Raw genomic sequence first — 6,000 nt, 5'->3', positions numbered from 1 at the left:
TAGAGAGATGTGATGTATTCCCTGTAGCAGGAGGGGAATGTGTGTAGAGGTCTGTGCAGGGAGGAGAGTGCAGGGCTGATTGCAGGGACAGCAGCTGGGAGTGTGTGGGGCTGGGTGCAGAGAGGAAGGGCAGGTGGGAGTATGTGGGATTGGATGCAGGGCAGAGAAGGGAGAGCTCTTGGCCCCATCCTTAGTAAAATTCTGGTGCACCCCTGTCCACCACTAAAGGCATTGATATGATGCCTCCAGCTCAGGTTCCATAACAGTGCAATGAGCTATTACAAATTCCCACTGTGCTTGGGTCAGGAGGCTGCACATGCCAGATGCCCTAAAAGGCAGCAAGGCCCCAGGCCCAGCTTGTGCTCATCCCCCTATCAGAGAGTGTGAGGAAGCCCTTGCTCTGACATTGATGTCAGTGACAATTTATCAAAGGACAGAAAGGCTAGAAAAAAGTCTGTTAAATTCCCAAGGGAGTTGCCAGTTGCACCTGCTCGGCCGCCAAGCCCCAGGGCAGACACAAAGGTCAAAAGTACAGAGTAAACAGACACGGAGAAGAGTCAACTGCAAATGCAACCCATGGCTCCACAAACATGAGAAAGGGGGTTAAACGGCTACAGGAGAGCATGTGCTGTTAGAGGTGGCATGGACATGGAAAGGGTTCTGTGATGTCATAGCCCACCTGCGATGCAAACAGTAATAACCAGTTATATATACAGAAATCAGGGCTGCTTTCTTAGTGTTGTCTCTCTCTGGAGTGTAGGGGGAGAAGGAGGATGCTCATGAGAGTGTCTAAGCATGTGTGAGGTGGGCCCTCTCCTTGGATTTTGGAGATGGCATGAGATCAAGTGGTGGGGCAGGTAATGCCAAGGGGTATGGGCTTTCCCAAGGGAGTCTGAGTGTTGTGGATGCGGTTGTTGTGACAATGCGGTTCTGGTGGGACCCAACTGAGAGTGCCAATTCAGGACCAATTGCTCAAACAGGGCAGGTACAGCCCTAGGCTGGGGTTTTTCCACCTCTAAGGCAAACCAAACCAGCCAGACAAAAATGACTTCAGTCTAACCCCACTGGCTAACCACAAGTCACACAAGCAATTTCCTTAGACACTCCAGTCTCCCAGTATCACCACCAGTGCCACCCGTCCTGGGGATGAATGGTTATGAAAACCAACACCCCAGTAAAAGAAAAAGGTTCTCTCGATCCCAAAGGACCAAGCCCCAGACCCAGGTCAATATACACCTCAGATCTTACCCACAAATCACGCTGTTGCCAATCCTTTAGAATCTAAAATCTAAAGGTTTATTCATAAAGGGAAAAAGATAGAGATGAGAGCTAGAATTGGTTAAATGGAATCAATTACATACAGTAATGGCAAAGTTCTTAGTTCAGGCTTATAGCAGTGATGGAGTAAACTGCAGGTTCAAATCAAGTCTCTGGAGTACATCCCCAGCTGGGATGGGTCATCAGTCCTTTCTGTAGAGCCTCAGTTTGTAGCAAAGTCCCTCTAGAGGTAGGAAGCAGGACTGAAGACAAGATGGAGATGAGGCATCAGCCTTTTATAGGCTCTTCCAGGTGTAAGAACACTTCTTTGTTCTTACTGTGGAAAATTACAGCAAAATGGAGTCTGCAGGCACATGGGCAAGTCCCTGCACACCCTGCTGAGTTACAAGGCGTATCTGCCTCCTGTCAATGGGTCAATTGTGTAGCTGATGGTCCTTAATAGGCCATCAAGCAGGCTAGGCTGAGCTAACACCAACTTGTCTGGGGTGTCACCCAGATGCACAGCACAAGTTTGAAATACAGACAGTATACAACCAATACTTGTAACTTCAACTACAAAATGATACAGACATACAGACAGCATAATCATAACCAGCAACCCAGAATCTGGTCTTAGACACCTTATATGACCCCCTTTACATAAGATTTGGTGCCACTACAGGACCTTGGTTGCAAACCATGTTCTATATGGTCCCAGTTTATATCAATAACATCACAGATGTGAAGACTGATTCATATTCTAGATTCCATGTGTCACACAAAGCAGTTGGATGTGTACTGGATATTCACTAGCACAACATACTCTGCTGTGCGACCTGTAGAATGGGAACAACAGGGCCACACCACCACATGGGAAACCTTGACATGAAAGCAGAGATAAGCCACATCCCCCAAGGGCAGTTGAAGAAAGAAAAAGATTGTGGTCGGGTGCGGGGACATTAAGAAGCAATAAGAATCAAATCCCAAAGTAATCCTGCTCCCTGGCCTGTAATGTGAAAGCAGAGCTCAGCACTGTGTATGGAGCAGCAACTGGGGGGAAATTCCTTCATGCTGTCCTGCACTGTGGAGACCATTTAGGACCCCAATCCATCCACTAGATACTGCAAAGATCCCACTGCGTAGAGAGAGTGAAATCATACTATGCACGCTGCAAACAATTCCAATACATAACAACAGCCAGCAACTCAGTTCTCCCTCAGTAGGAGAGAGGTCATACTGCAGCCCCAATAGTGCTTCCTCTGACCAGATGCTATTCTCCTCTGGCCCTTCCCCCCCGCTGTCCCCCAAATTGACAGGGCTCCAAGGAATCTCCTTGAATCACTTCCTGATTGGAGCTGGCTTTTCAACCGCTGGACACCCTGTAGCACCAGTTCTCAACCTTTCCAGACTACCGTACCTCTTTCAGGAGTCTGGTTTGTCTTGTGTACCTCCAAGTTTCACACTAAAAACCTGGCTACGCCACTGGCCCAGAGCCCATACCCCATCCTGCACCCCAACCCCCTGCCCCAGCCCAATGAAAGTGAATATGGGTGGAGAAGAGTGAGCGAGGAAGAACGAGGGGAATGGAGCAAGTGGGTAGAAGGGGTGGGGCATGAGAGGGGCCTCGGAGAAGGGGCCGGTCAGGGGTGTTTGGTTTTGTGCCTGGCTTCTCCTCCAGCAGTCCCTGCCAGATGAACCCTTCCCCAGCAGTGGGGCTCTGTAAATAGAGGAGGGCCACACTGAGCAGCTGAGAGTCAGAGGGGAATGGTCTTTTCTGGGACTATGTTGTACGTGGCTCTGTGATGGGGAGTAAAAACCTCATGCGGGAGAGGAAGGGGTTAAGGAACAACTCTGGGCCCGCTCCACCTACAGTGCATGCCCGGGCTGGGGGGAGGAGCTGAAAGGGGGCACAGAAGGAAGCGGAGTAGCTCACTGGCAGGAAGCCAGGGGAGATGAGCGGACAGGTTCTGCAAAGGAGCATGATGGGAGGCCCAGCTGCTGGGGTCCTGACTACTGATGGTCTAGCCGACCTGCTGAGGGAAAAGAACTCGGGCCATTTGTAATGTTGGAGATTTATTCTTTGATTTATTTCATTTACTGGCTTTTGTTTTTCCCTCTTGTGTGGGGAGGCTGGTAGGAAGTGATCCAGGGGGCAGCCCGTAGCACTCCAGGAGGCAGGACTCAGATGCCTAACTTTGGGCCCTGGTGGGGCTGGGTTCCCCTACTCACCAGGGCTGGAGGTGAAAAGCCTATACCTGGTACCAGAGACCCAGCACTAGGGAACCCCATATCCCAGAGAGTCCAACTCTGGGTCTTTGGCTGGGTGAGGCCTGAAGCTCCTGGCTGGACAGCAGAACCAGCCTTTGTTGGACTCTTTAGATAACCTGGAAGGGTGGAAATAATTTGTGTCCCAGCTGGAGGACCGCATCACAGAAGGGGTAAGCCCACTGCAGGGCAGGGATGGCTCTCAACAGAGTGCCAAGACAGAAGAGCACCCGCCACTCCCTTGCCTGACCACTAGGTGGCACCTGTGGGAATCAAGACCCCCTCACAGGCACCTATAGAGAGTTAAGCAGCCCCTTAGTGAAAGGTGAATAGGGTGACCAGATGTCCTGCTTTTATAGGGACAGTCCTGATTTTGGGGTCTTTTTCTTATATAGGCTCCTATTACCCCCCACCCCCTGTCCTGATTTTTCACATTTGCTGTCTGGTCACCTAAAGGTGAACTCTGCAAACACTCCTACAACCTCTGCTTTCTGCAGACACAGGGCCCAGCCTCATGGAAGCTGGGGGAAGCCCCTCTGTTTGAATTGCTCAAAATTGGAATAAACAAACCTGCTTTCACCACCAGGAGCAGGATAAAACCCTCTGGGCCCAGCCCATCTCCAGTGGCTGTGCTCTCGCCAACTCCCAAGGTTCAGAAATCAGGAGCCCGATCAAAACTCATGGCATTGGCTCAAAATTAACGAGATTTTTTAACATTATATTGTATTTTGCACCCCCCAGGCCCCACATCAGTTCTGCCTCTCAGTCCCAGTCCCACATTGGCCATCCCCCCCCCCCCCCCCAGGTCCCAGCAATTATGCCACAGCTGGCCCAGCCCCATGTCTACTCATTGTCCCTCAGTGCACCTCTTTCCTCCTGCAGTATCACAGGGTCTTCACTTCCCTCTGACCCTTCCCAGATTGAGTGCTGCAGGGAGGCAGAGTGGAGGAGCAGGGAGCAAGTTGACCCATTGTTCACAAGAAGGGGGAGCAGTTTCACCCTGAGCTGCTCTTTCTGGCCTCCCCCTCCAACACCCCCCGCTTCAGTGAGGATGGTGTCAGCTGCTCCCGCTCCCACTCCCCTACCCGAGAACAGCTCTGGCCCCTGATGGGAGTGGGGACAGCTTTGTCAGACACCTGCAGCAACCCTGGTTGGCTGCTATTCCCCAGGAGGAAGTCAAGGGTGGGGGGGATAGCTCAGTGGTTTGAGCATTGGCCTGCTAAACCCAGAGTTATGAGTTCAATCCTTGAGGGGGCCATTTAGGGGTCTGGGGTAAAAATCTGTTTGTGGATTGGTCCTGCTTTGAGCAGGGGGTTGGACTAGATGATCTCCTGAGGTCCCTTCCAACCCTGGTATTCTATGATTCTAAGTGGGGAAGGTAGCCAATCAGAGGGATTTCCTCTGTGCAGGATCTGAAATGCATGAGAGCTGGAACCTTGAGTCATTCCCAAACTGGTTCCAGCTGGGGCCAAAATTGTGTCAGTGGCCATGAAATCCCAGGCATTGGCTGCTGTGCTAGGAACACTGCAGTAGCTTGCACTGCAGATCCCAGGATGTCATGACTGAGGGCAGCAGCACCTACAGGAGGAGTAGGAGACATCTCCCTCCAGGACTGGAGTGATGCAAGTGCAGGGGGGGCAGTGCTATTGCATAGGAGATGGGGCTTGAGAAGAGACAGACAGACCAATAGCTAAACATGCTGCATGAAAATAGCAACCAATGATTATTCGATGTGGCTGTGTTTCCCTTTCTGACATGGTGCTATGGGTAGCAAAAGGCCATTGCAGTAAAATGGTGCTGGAACAGAATCTCCTTGCAGTTGGGTGGAGGCCGAGCAGAGGCTCTTGCTGATGTGACCATTCTGGGTGGTCCCTGGATGACAGATAGAGCTGATCACCAATGCCCCTCAACCCTGATGTGCAGCTCCCTTCTATTCCAATGCTGGACTCCCCACACAGCTCTGTCTGTGCCCTTCAGTCTTTCCCTGCAACCCTCCTGCTATTCCAGCCTTGGGCTCCCTACACAGCTCTGCCAATGCCCCTCAGTCCTGCTCTGGAGTCCCCCTGCTATTCCAGTGCTGGGTTCTTCACAGCTTTGCCCATGCACCTCGGTTCTGCTCTGCATCAACTCCTGCTCTTTGCTGAGTGTGTCAGGGTGGACCAGCATTGTGGGAAAAACTGTAATTCAAATTGAAGATGATTTCAATTTTCTGGCATCTAATGACCTGTCTCAGTCCAGTATCTAATGGGACAGATGCTTCCTAGAACCACCATCAGGATATTAGCCTCTTGTTTACTGTCTCATCCCAGCAGTGATGGACAGACCACAGCCACTGAACTGCCTGTCATCCCAGAGGAGTTCCCTCAGGACAGAGTGATGCACGCTGGTGAGCCAGGGTGTGCATGTGTAGGAAGCTGGCCCTTGCTACTGTCCTTGCTCTGCCTGGTCTGGGGTTAAAGAGAAGCCATTAGTGCCCCA

The sequence above is a fragment of the Chelonoidis abingdonii genome, chromosome 1 (genome assembly GCF_003597395.2).
Source record: "Chelonoidis abingdonii isolate Lonesome George chromosome 1, CheloAbing_2.0, whole genome shotgun sequence".
Classification (NCBI taxonomy): Eukaryota; Metazoa; Chordata; order Testudines; family Testudinidae; genus Chelonoidis; species Chelonoidis abingdonii.
This window is presented reverse-complemented; position numbering follows the sequence as displayed.